This window comes from Chenopodium album, chromosome 3, assembly GCF_948465745.1.
Source record: "Chenopodium album chromosome 3, dcCheAlbu1.1, whole genome shotgun sequence".
Taxonomy (NCBI): Eukaryota; Viridiplantae; Streptophyta; class Magnoliopsida; order Caryophyllales; family Amaranthaceae; genus Chenopodium; species Chenopodium album.
The window spans coordinates 41874140-41886371 of NC_137836.1; the positions used below are offsets into that span (position 1 = coordinate 41874140).

At 37.8% G+C, this 12232-nt stretch overlaps 1 non-coding gene across 1 annotated transcript; it reads left to right on the top strand.

Annotated features, from left to right (window-relative positions):
• The first annotated feature begins 9248 nt into the window (after positions 1 to 9248).
• LOC145625794 (small nucleolar RNA R71) lies at positions 9249 to 9355 on the top strand. The gene has a single exon (XR_014110697.1). It is a non-coding gene; the product is annotated as a small nucleolar RNA R71 (small nucleolar RNA).
• Positions 9356 to 12232: the final 2877 nt, after the last annotated feature.

A 12232-nucleotide genomic window follows, 5' to 3' on the forward strand; every position in this document is an offset into this window, starting at 1 on the left:
AAACCAAGATAACCTATCTCAAATTCACAAAGATAGATGAAATAGGGGTCTTAATCAAAGCCAACACCAAGTAAAGCTAAGATTAAGGTGTAACCACAAAGATTACAAGAGATGCAATCACAAAGAAAGCAAGATAATCACAAAGATTATGGTAGAGAGTGAAAGTCTCTTGATTACAAAGTTCAACAAAAATTAATTTGCAAAAACGTCTTAAAACAACTTAAATAGTTCGCACAAACTGGCAGAAAAACGGGAAAAGGTTCGGCCGAACTCTGGGTAAGTTCGGTCGAAATTGTGGGTAGGTTCGGTCGAACTTTTTGAGTTCGACCACTCCTGCAAAGATGCAAAAATCAGCTCTGAACTGCCTGGGAGTTCGGGCGAACCACAGTGTAGGTTCGGCCGAACTTTCCTGCTTCTAGACAACTCAACTTCAAATGTTCATAACTTCTTCGTTTCTCGCTCAAATTTCTCATGTGACCAATCGTTGGAAAGCTCTTGAACTCTACTTTTACCTCCAACTTGAATCACCTAAAAATTCCTTGTAACGAAGGAGATATGGCTGAATGAAGTAGCTGCATCATATATTGATAAGCTTCTTTTCTTCAAGTGTGATGATGGTTAGCCCCGAAAGGTGACCTCCAAGGAGCTTGGCCCTACTTCGTGTCATGACACGTGGCATGTCTTCCACTTCTTCCACTAAGTTCCATGCACCCGCGTCAAACCCCTCCTCTTCAAAAGGAATTGCCCTCAATTCCGGATCATCATCACCAATATCATCTTCAAAGAGAAAAGGAGCAAGATCACCAACATTAAAGGTAGCATGAACACCAAAGTCTCCTGGTAGTTTGAGCTTATAAGCATTAGGTCCAACTCTTTCAACAACTTCAAAGGGGCCTTCGGATCTTGGCATGAGCTTGTTCTTTCTCTTAGCCGGGAATCTTTCCTTCCGAAGATGGAGCCACACAAGATCACCTACATTGAATTCCCTTGGCTTTTTGAATTTGTTTGCCCTTGCCTTGTAACTCTCATTTGTCTTCTCAATTCTCTTCTTGACATCTTCATGAAGCCTTTTCATCGTTTCAACTCTATCTTTTGCCTCAAAGCTCAACTCCTCTTGAGGGATACTAGGCAACAAGTCAAGTGGTAGGCGGGGATTAAAACCATACACTACTTCAAATGGTGTTTTCCCGGTAGCTATGCAATGAGAGCGGTTGTAAGCAAATTCAACTTGAGGTAGCTTAAGATCCCAATCTTTCATGTGTTTGCTAATGATAGCTCGGAGAACGGTGGACATGGTACGATTAGTCACCTCGGTTTGGCCATCGGTTTGAGGGTGACTAGAGGTACTAAACAAGAGCTTGGTTCCCACTAATTTCCACAAAGTCTTCCAAAAGTAGCTCAAGAACTTAGGATCACGGTCCGACACAATACTTTTTGGAATGCCATGAAGCTTCACCACTTCTCTAAAGAACAAGGTAGCCACATGAGAAGCGTCATCGGTCTTATGGCAAGGAATGAAGTGAGCCATCTTGCTAAAACGATCAACCACAACAAACACGGAATCATTTTGCCTTTGAGTGCGAGCTATCACATCTTGCACATCTTGGGCCAATAAAAATGCTCTCGAAGAATGTCATATGTTTTCGCAACCCCAAAGTGGCCGGCTAGCCCTCCTTGATGAGCTTCTTTAACAAGCAACCGTCGATGAGAGCATTTCGGAACACAAAGCTTGTTTCCCTTGAAAAGGAAACCCTCTTGCACCATGAAAGAGCCATCGACCCCTTCGTCACACTTCTTCATCAACCCACCAAAATCCTCATCATCGTGATACAACTCTTTAAGCAACTCAAACCCTAAAAACTTCGCATCAAGAACAATGATCATACAATGTCTCCTAGAAAGAGCATCGGCAACAACATTGCTCTTCCCTTCCTTGTACTTAGAAGAGAAATTGAATGATTGGAGGAATTCAACCCATTTGGCATGCCTTGCATTGAGTTTATGAGAACCATTGATGTACTTGAGAGATTCATGATCGAAGTGTAGTACAAATGGTCTAGGCCTCAAGTAATGTGACCAATGATCAAGAGCCCTTACAATAGCATAGAACTCCTTGTCATAGGTACTATATCTCATTCTTGCTCCACCAAGCTTCTCACTAAAATAGGAAACCGGCCTCCCTCCTTGCACAAGAACCGCTCCAACTCCAACCCCACTAGCATCACATTCAACTTCAAAGGGTTGATCAAAATTCGGAAGAGCTAAGATTGGAGCCTCACACAACTTCTTCTTGAGGTTCTCAAAATCCCTTTGAGCCGATGGTGTCCACTCAAAAGTACCCTTCTTCATGCATTCGGTCACCGGGGCCAAAATAGTGCTAAAATTCTTCACAAACCTTCGATAGAAGGAAGCTAGACCATGGAAACTCCTAACTTGAGTGAGAGTAGTAGGAGTAGGCCAAGATTGAATGGCCTCCACTTTACTAGGGTCCATTGAGATCCCTACATTTGAAATCACATAACCAAGAAAAACAATACTATCCACCATAAAAGTACATTTTTCCAACTTGGCAAAAAGCCGCCTACTTCTCAATGTTTCAAATACTTGTCTCAAATGTTTAGCATGATCAAGTTCACATTTGCTATAAACAAGTATGTCATCAAAATAAACAACAACAAATTTACCAATGAATGGGCGAAGTACCTCATTCACGAGCCTCATGAAAGTGCTAGGAGCATTAGAGAGCCCAAATGGCATAACTAGCCACTCATACAAGCCTTGCTTTGTCTTGAAAGCGGTCTTCCACTCATCTCCTTCACGCATACGAATTTGATGGTACCCCATCCTCAAGTTAATCTTCGAAAACACCTTGGAACCATGTAACTCATCAAGCATATCATCAAGTCGGGGAATAGGGAAGCGATACTTGATGGTGTTGTTATTGATGGCCCTACTATCCACACACATCCTCCATGTACCATCCTTTTTCAGAACCAAAACAGCCGGAACCGAACAAGGGCTAAGGGATTCCCTTACAAATCCTCTTTCAATCAACTCACCAACTTGTCTTTGAAGCTCTCTTGCTTAATCGGCGGTACACCTATAAGTCGGTCTATTAGGGAGTTGTGATCCAGGAATAAGATCTATTTGATGTTCAATTCCCCTAATAGGTGGCAAACCGGGTGGGAGATCATCGGGGAAAACGTCATGGTACTCAACCAATACTTCCTTGACAAGGGGGTGGATTGGGTTCTCTCGCTCACTCTCTTGTGTTTCCCTAAGAAGACAAATAAAGACAATGTGTCCTTGATTTATCTCCTTTCCCATCTCATTTTCCCCAATGAGAAGGTTCTCTTTGATTGTGTTTCCCGTACCCAAGGGTTCTTTGTGTTTGATGGTGGGGGACAAGGGGTTGAGTACAATCTTTTTCTTATCCATCATGAATGAATAAGTGTTCTTTCTTCCATCATGCATCACATCTCTATCAAATTGCCAAGGTCTACCAAGCAATACATGACAAGCATCCATAGGCAATACATCACAAAGCACCTCATCCTTATATAACTTGCCAATTGAGAAAGAAAGAAGAGTTTGTTTCGTTACCTTCACCTCATTGTGATTGTTAAGCCATTGAAGCTTGTAGGGAGTAGGATGATCGGTAGTTTCAAGATTGAGCTTGCTCACCAATGTTGTTGAAGCCACATTAGTGCAAGAGCCACTATCGATGATAAGATTGCAAACCCGATCCTTGATGGTGCATCGAGTTTGGAAGATGTTTTCCCTTTGATCTTCCGCTAAAGGGGTGGAAATGGAGTGAAGTGCTCTCCTCACTACAAGGATTTGACCCTCATCGGCGTCAACTACAATTTCATCCTCCTCATCATATATAGGGTCACCAAAATCCCTCTTCTCAACTTCGTACTCATCATCATCCATTTCACGAATCATCATAGCTCTACTATTTGGACACTCATTAGCAAAATGTCCATAGCCTCTACACTTGTAGCAAGTCTTTCGATTTCCCATCTTGTTGTGATCATCTTTGTTAGGAAAATGCATGGGAGCCTTGCCTTTGTCATCTTTGACAATGGGCTTGCTTGTCTCACCCTTTGGAGCAAAAGAATTCTTGAAGGTAGGCTTAGGATACCCACTAGCACTACTCACCTTGTCATACTTCTCAAACTTCAAAGCCACTTGCACCACTTGATCAAAACTTCCATGGGCATGCACATCAACCTTTTTCCCAAGCTTTCTTTCAAGACCACCAATATACCTAGCAATCTTATGCTCCGGTGCTTCCTCAACTCCACTCATGATAGAAAGTTTTTCAAACTCCCTAGTATACTTCTCTACCGACATAGTTCCTTGCTTAAGAGAGTTCAATTTAAGATAAGCATCTTGCAAATAATCTCTAGGCACAAAAGCCTTGTTCATATGTTTCTTCAATTTCTCCCAAGAAGTGATTTTTTATTTTCCATCTTTCTTCCTACGATTCTTAAAGTTCTCATACCACAAAGAAGCATGTTTTTTGAGTTTAAGGATGGCCAATTTGAAACGTTTTTCATCATTATAACCCTTATATTCAAACACATTCTCCATACTTCTAACCCAATCAAGCAATTCATTGGGATCAAGATTACCTTCAAAGTCCGGAAATTCCAATTTGATGTCTCGGTCACGGTTGTCCTCATGGTGTCGTTGGCGGTGTTCCCTTCTCCGGTGAGGAGAGTGAGAGTCATCTTCTTCACTAGGGCTCCTCCTCCTTCTAGGACTTCTTCTATTCTCCAAGACCTCAAGAAGTCTATCAAACTTCCTTTCTAGAGCATCCAATCTAGAGTTTTCATTGTAACCTTCATCATCTTCATAATAGTATCTATCACCCATGTTTGAAGATAGAAAACTTGTATTTTTGAGGGAAATTTCAAATTTTTGTGGGAAAAGATGAGATCTTTTGAGAGGGGGAAAGAGAAAAATAAAAAAGGTAGGATCTTTCTAGGCTAATAACCTAGGCTCTTGATACCAAATGATATGAAATAACCAAAGAAAGACAAGTAAAAGGGAGGAGAAATCAAGTAACAACAAGTTCAAACCAACAAACCAAGATAACCTATCTCAAATTCACAAAGATAGATGAAATAGGGGTCTTAATCAAAGCCAACACCAAGTAAAGCTAAGATTAAGGTGTAACCACAAAGATTACAAGAGATGCAATCACAAAGAAAGCAAGATAATCACAAAGATTATGGTAGAGAGTGAAAGTCTCTTGATTACAAAGTTCAACAAAAATTAATTTGCAAAAACGTCTTAAAACAACTTAAATAGTTCGCACAAACTGGCAGAAAAACGGGAAAAGGTTCGGCCGAACTCTGGGTAAGTTCGGTTGAACTTGTGGGTAGGTTCGGTCGAACATTTTGAGTTCGGCCACTCCTGCAAAGATGCAAAAATCAGCTCTGAACTGCCTGGGAGTTCGGGCGAACCACAGTGTAGGTTCGGCCGAACTTTCCTGCTTCTGGACAGCTCAACTTCAAACGTTCATAACTTCTTCGTTTCTCGCTCAAATTTCGCATGTGACCAGTCGTTGGAAAGCTCTTGAACTCTACTTTCACCTCCAACTTGAATCACCTAAAAATTCCTTGTAACGAAGGAGATATGGCTGAATGAAGTAGCTGCATCATATATTGATAAGCTTCTTTTCTTCAAGTGTGATGATGGTTAGCCCCGAAAGGTGACCTCCAAGGAGCTTGGCCCTACTTCGTGTCATGACACGTGGCATGTCTTCCACTTATTCCACTAAGTTCCATGCACCCGCGTCAAGTTTAGTGTAAGTTTAGGTATTATAAATTTCTAATTTGGTTAGGGTTAGTAGTCCCAACGACCTACTCTTAACCTCGATCAAAGCCCAAGGAATTTGCAGGCCCAGTAGTCTTCACGCCCAGCAACCTCTTTCTTCCTTGCATGGATTTGCCAGCTCAGGCCCCTTCGCTTTTGGCCCAATTTCGTTCCTTAATTGGTCTGTGATAATAACTTGTGAAATCTCGGACCTTCTCATGTATCGAGCCCTTAATCACCGAACCAAATTTAATTAGCTCGACCTTGGGCTTAAAATATGCGGTCATAAAATATGATCAAACTCCAATGTCTTTGTAATGGCTCAATAAGCTCGGGAATTGACATAATTCTGCAAATTCCTACAAAATAATACCAACTCTACAAAAACACTAGAAAACATATATTAATAATAAAAATAGCTCCGCAGAGCTCAAAAAAGCACAAATATGACCGTGGGACGGGGAATAAAATATATATATATATATATATATATATATATATATATATATATATATATATATATATATATACATATATATATAATATATAATAGACTCATTAAACTCCACCAAGCCAAACCTTTGCTTGTCCCTAAGCAAAGCAATGAATAAATAAATCAATACTTCACCCCAAAAATAATTTAAATCAATAAATATAATTCAGGGTAAATCTGACAAACGTGTATCAAAGTCAAGTAATCAAACCCATCCAACCACCAATCTTCCCTAGCAATTGTCAAATAGAGCAAACCACAAGAGCATATAGAATTCAAGACTAGTGCTCACACACTCGACTTTCATTTATGTGGCGAGTAAAAGATGTACTCGTTCGCTCTCCAACCACCCTTTATATGTGAACAATGCCCTCCCAACTCACGCACTCGTGTATATAAGAGACATACACTCAACCTAGTAGTTGACTCGAAATATATCAAATCATTCTTTGCATTGATAAAAAAAAAAAACTAATTTCACATTCATACAACTCTATGCACACGGTCAGAAGGTCTTTTAAGCTTGTAATGTAAGGCTAGGGTAAAGGATAGGAAATATTTGGGAAATGTGAGAGAAAAGCCATGCTTAAAGGGAGCCAAATCCTAATAAAACCAAAGTCAAAAATAAATAATGACTAATCATCTCCAACATACTCAACTCCAGCAAAAATTCACCAAACAAACCAACCAATAATAACAATATTTTTCAACACTTACAATAAATCACTCATAAAAATATAATAATATAGAACTTGAGTGAATAACAAACTTTATTTTCCAAACTCTGATTTTCATTGAAACTCACTTTTTTTTTCAACATATTTCTCACTTTTTTCTTGAACTTCTTTTTTTTTTCCATCACACTTTTATTTTTCCAAGGATATTCAACTTCTAAACTCATCAAAACAAAAATATAATTAAGAACAAATTACTTCTCAAAACCCACCCAAATTGTGCAAATAATATACACACTACAAACTCCCCCACCTCACTCACTAATAGCTCCCCCAAGTCAAGCTTGGGACTAGTAACCAATGGGGCAAATATGGCTCGTAATGTGGCTAATAAACAACAAAAGGACATAAGCAACAACATGAGAAGCAAAAAGGGAACAAATGTATCTAAATCATCTAAAGGCCACCTAAAAGAACAAATGCCTTCGTCCTCCACAATGTGCATAATAGTGAATCATACAAACATTACTCATAGTTGCAAACCAATACTCAAATTCATTGACATACAAGGAACTAACACTCATTCCTAACCAAATGAACTAGTTAAGCACTATATTCACAAGTAGTTGGACAAAATTGACGCATGTTAAGGTTCCAAGGCAATCAAACATCAAATCATGATCAACTAATCCACAATATTTATCATCAATAACCAAGAATCAAAACAATTTTGAAAAATTTTAATTAAGGGGCACAGGGAAACATGATTCATAATTCATTGGAACGTATTTTTGGATTTTTTTATTTTTCAATTTTTTTGTATTTTTCATATAGGAAAGCAATAAAACTACACTAGAAAACAATTAAATCTATGCTAAGAAAGCGTTAAAAACTAAACTAAGCACACCAAAGAAAAATAAAAAGAAAAGGGAAAGAAAGAGTACCTATATATACAAGAAATCCCCCCAAGCTAAATTAGACAATGTCTTCATTAGCTTAAAGGGAAGCTAGTAATCCAAGTGACTACCCCTCATCATCGAACTCGTATCCACCACCGTCCCAAACATTGCAATGCATCACCTTGGTACGATTTTGGACAAAAAATAAACAAAGTGTTAGTAAGAGAAGAGGCAAAAACGAGTCATGTTCAATATTTTGCTCATAACGTTTTTTATACAAATTATAATTCAGTGATTTCAATTGCATTAGAAATTAGACTTGAAGATCTTTCCAATGATAGGTCACACGTAAAATTTCGTTTAGAAATGCAAAACTTATGGCCTGTCAAAGTTGAGCAGTTTTGCTGTCGCGCTCTCTAGCAAAGAATTATCAGAAAAGTTAGTTTTACCCTGTAGCCCTACATGGCTAGTAATAACATTGTTTGGTTTAATAGAATCACAATTAACAATTTTTGTTGTAGCAGATTCATCATTTTTTGGCATAGGAGGCCCATCATAGTGTGAACCACTCCTCAGAGTAATTGAATTTGTGCATTCTGTTGTTTCTACTGGTTGTGATGGTAGGCTCCCTGCTGGCGAGTTTGCAGAGTAAAGGAAAGTTGCGCAATCTGAGTATCTATTATTTTATTATGTGCTATTAATGAGTCAATTTGCGCATCTCTACTCTACATCTGCTTCTGCATATTGGCTAACATCGTTTTGATTTCTGATAGGCCAGAATCAAATGGAGGAGTAACAATCTGTTGTGGTCTGTGATGTGGAGGTTGGTAGTACCTCTGTTGGGGTTGTTGTACCTGTGGTGGAGAGTTAAGCACATTCGTACTATTGTATGACATATTTTGGTTATTTTTCAACCCTGTATTGTAGGTGTTAGAGTATGGACTAATTTGCTTATAGGTTTGAAAAGCATTAATCTTCTCAATTGAACTCCTACAGTCATGTGCCCAATAACCTGCAAGACCACAATTTTCACAAAATATTGTATAGTTAGTACCAATAGCAGAAACATTAGCAACGGAAGATGAATTAGAATTATTAATATTGTCTAGTTTCTGGCTAATAGAAGTCAATTATGTCTGCAAAAAGGATATAGAATCGACTTGGTGTTTTCCCTTGTTTGCAAACCCTCTGGGATTCCCATATTGGGAATTATGAATAGCCATATCTTCAACAACCTGTCCTGCATCTTCCACATTAAGATTCATTAATCTCCCACTAGCTGCAGAATCTAGAATTGACCTAGATGAATTTCCAAGTCCATTGTAAAAGACTTGGATCAACTGCCATTGTGCCAGATTATGGTGGGGGCATTCTCTCTGTAGATCCTTGAACCTCTCCCAAGCCTCATATAGAGTTTCATCGGCCTCTTGGGCAAAGTTCTGAATAGCACTCCTTAGTACAGCTGTTCTCTCTACAGGGTAATATTTATTATAAAAATTCAAGGCAAGAGTTTCCCAGTCAGTATTACCAAGTGCAGTTCTATTCAAACCATTAAACCATAATTTAGCTTTTCCACATAATGAAAAGGGAAAAAGAATCTCCTTAGTTTGGTCCTGCGTGACCCCGGCTTGTTTAATGGTGTTGCAATACTGGCAGAAATCTGCAACGTGAAGATTAGGATCTTCACCCTTAGCTCCACTGAATTGCTTCCTCTCTATCATAGTGATAAATTGGGGTTTGATCTCAAATTGAACTCCATCTAGAGCCGGAGTGGGAGTAAGGTGCGGGAAATCTGTGAGCTTCAGCTGCGAGTAATCGCTAAGCTTGCGAACAGGAGGAGGTGGTGGTGGTGTAGTCATCTCTGATTCTTGATCTGTACTAAACAAATAAATATGAGAAACTGTCCCAAAGAACTTACGTTCTATGAGACGAAAAAAATAAATAAAAATAATAAAAATAATAATCTACACTAAAAAATTAATCAGAAATAAAAATAAAACCGTCTCCCCGGCAACGGCGCCAAATTTTGACAGGTTGAAGTCGTATCACCTAATCAAAAGTAATTCCTAAACCACTAAATAAAATAGATAGGGAAGTAGGGTCGAATCCACTGGGAAACGAGTCTTTTTATTCCTAATTAATTAATATAATCTAGATTATAGAGTAACAAATTATTATTATCGAAGGGAAATTAAACTACTAAGAGTAAAAGTGGAAAAGAATAAAAGTAGGAGGAGAAACAATGAATAAAAGACCTAGGGCATAGGGTCACGAATAAATAATATTGCAGGGTAAAACATAATAATCAAACATCAATGCATCAATTAATCAGATCATAAAGGGTTTTCGCTACGTATTACAATCACAGAATTAATCTACCGGTATTAAATCTCATCTCTCGAATCTCGACTTAACCATTTATAAATTAACCTGCCTATTGAAACTAGACCTAAACATCAATTCTCATCTCTCGAATCTTGAATCAATATTGTTAAACTCATGCGCATAGTAGAAAAATAGTAATAGGCACCCCCTATATGGCACCGGTTCAGGCCTAATCTAGTCACAGGGCATTAAATCAATCAATAGGAAATTAATCTAGCATTGATAATTAACAACAATAAATTACCCCTTCACATTATTTATGGATCCCCACAAACCCTAGCAAGAAAACTACTCACACATAATTAAAACTAAACTAAACAAAGCAATTAAATTAAGCATAATAAAAACAATAATATGAAATACAAAATTAAGAAAATAACGATAAGCAAATTAATTTTAATAATAACAAAACAAGAAAGCAAGTAAATTTAAATCACAAGCTAAACTAAAACGAAGTCTAATAAAGGAACAAAATTGACGAAGCGAATAAAATTACTAAACTAAAATCCTCAGCATGCAAATTAAAAGGCTAACTAAAGCAAGTTACGGAAAAAAATAAACTATAATTAAAACTAAGACTAAAATTAAAGTAACTAAAAAGCTAAAACTCAAAACTACTCATCCGTAACTAACTCCATCCTTTTAAAGGAAAAGGAGTTTTTTTTTTTTTGTTTTTGAAACCAAAGGAAAAGGAGTTTGTTTCCCAATCAAACTCTAATTCCTCCAAGGCTAATCATTAACGTTGCGTGAAATTGGAGCAAAGGCCCCTAGAAGTCAGAAACCCACATCAGCGAATTAACTAGAGTAAAGCCCAAGGAATTTGCAGGCCCGGTAGTCTTCACGCCCAGCAACCTCTTTCTTCCTTGCTTGGATTTGCCAGCTCAGGCCCCTTCGCTTTTGGCCCAATTTCCTTCCTTAATTGGTCTGTGATAGTAACTTGTGAAATCTCGGACCTTCTCATGTATCGAGCCCTTAATCACCGAACCAAATAAATTTGCTCTCGGTTATCGGACTCGACCTTGGGCTTAAAATATGCGGTCATAAAATATGATCAAACTCCAATGTCTTTGTAATGGCTCAATAAGCTTGGGAATTGACATAATTATGCAAATTCCTACAAAATAATACCAACTCTACAAAAACACTAGAAAACATATATTAATAATAAAAATAGCTCCGCATAGCTCAAAAAAGCACAAATATGACCGTGGGACGGGGAATAAAATATATATAAAATAGACTCATCAATAGAAACTGAATTTATCGGCATGAAATAAAAAGAATTGAAATAAGAAGCTAGGAAAAAGAACACATACTCATGAAATTACTGCTGCCATTGCTACAACCATAGAAAACTTCAGAATCTCTAGATTTTCCTCCAACGTCCTACATTTCATAAAACAACAAAATAAAAAATCTGATCCAAGCAACACTTAAAAATCACAAAATCGAATTCAAATAATACAAAAATAATCAAAAGACAATCAAAAGCCCTAACCGGAACAGAAGAGATCGAAACTCGGACAGAAGCATCATCATCCTAGGCAAAAGACAAAAAACACAAACTAAAATTAAAATGATATTAAGAATGAACTCTATTGTAGAATTGATATTTGGTGAGTGATAAAAAATAGCTGAAATTCCACAATACAAATCTTAATTTAGTTGCATTTGAATAGCTCAAACTTATAATTTCATAACTTGAGAAACATCTTACCGCAGAATTTGTGTCAATGGTGGAGTAGAGAAGGCTCAGAGTACAAATTCAATGGTGGAGATATAGAGAGTGGGAGGAGAGAGATAGAGAATGCTTTTTTTTTTCAATCAAAAGCAGAATGGAAGAGCGTGAAAGAAGAAGGGAAATGAATGGAATGGAGGAAATTAGGGAAAAAGTATAATTCGGTGACTCAACAAATTAAATGAAATTGCACCCAAATGCAAAATAAGTAACA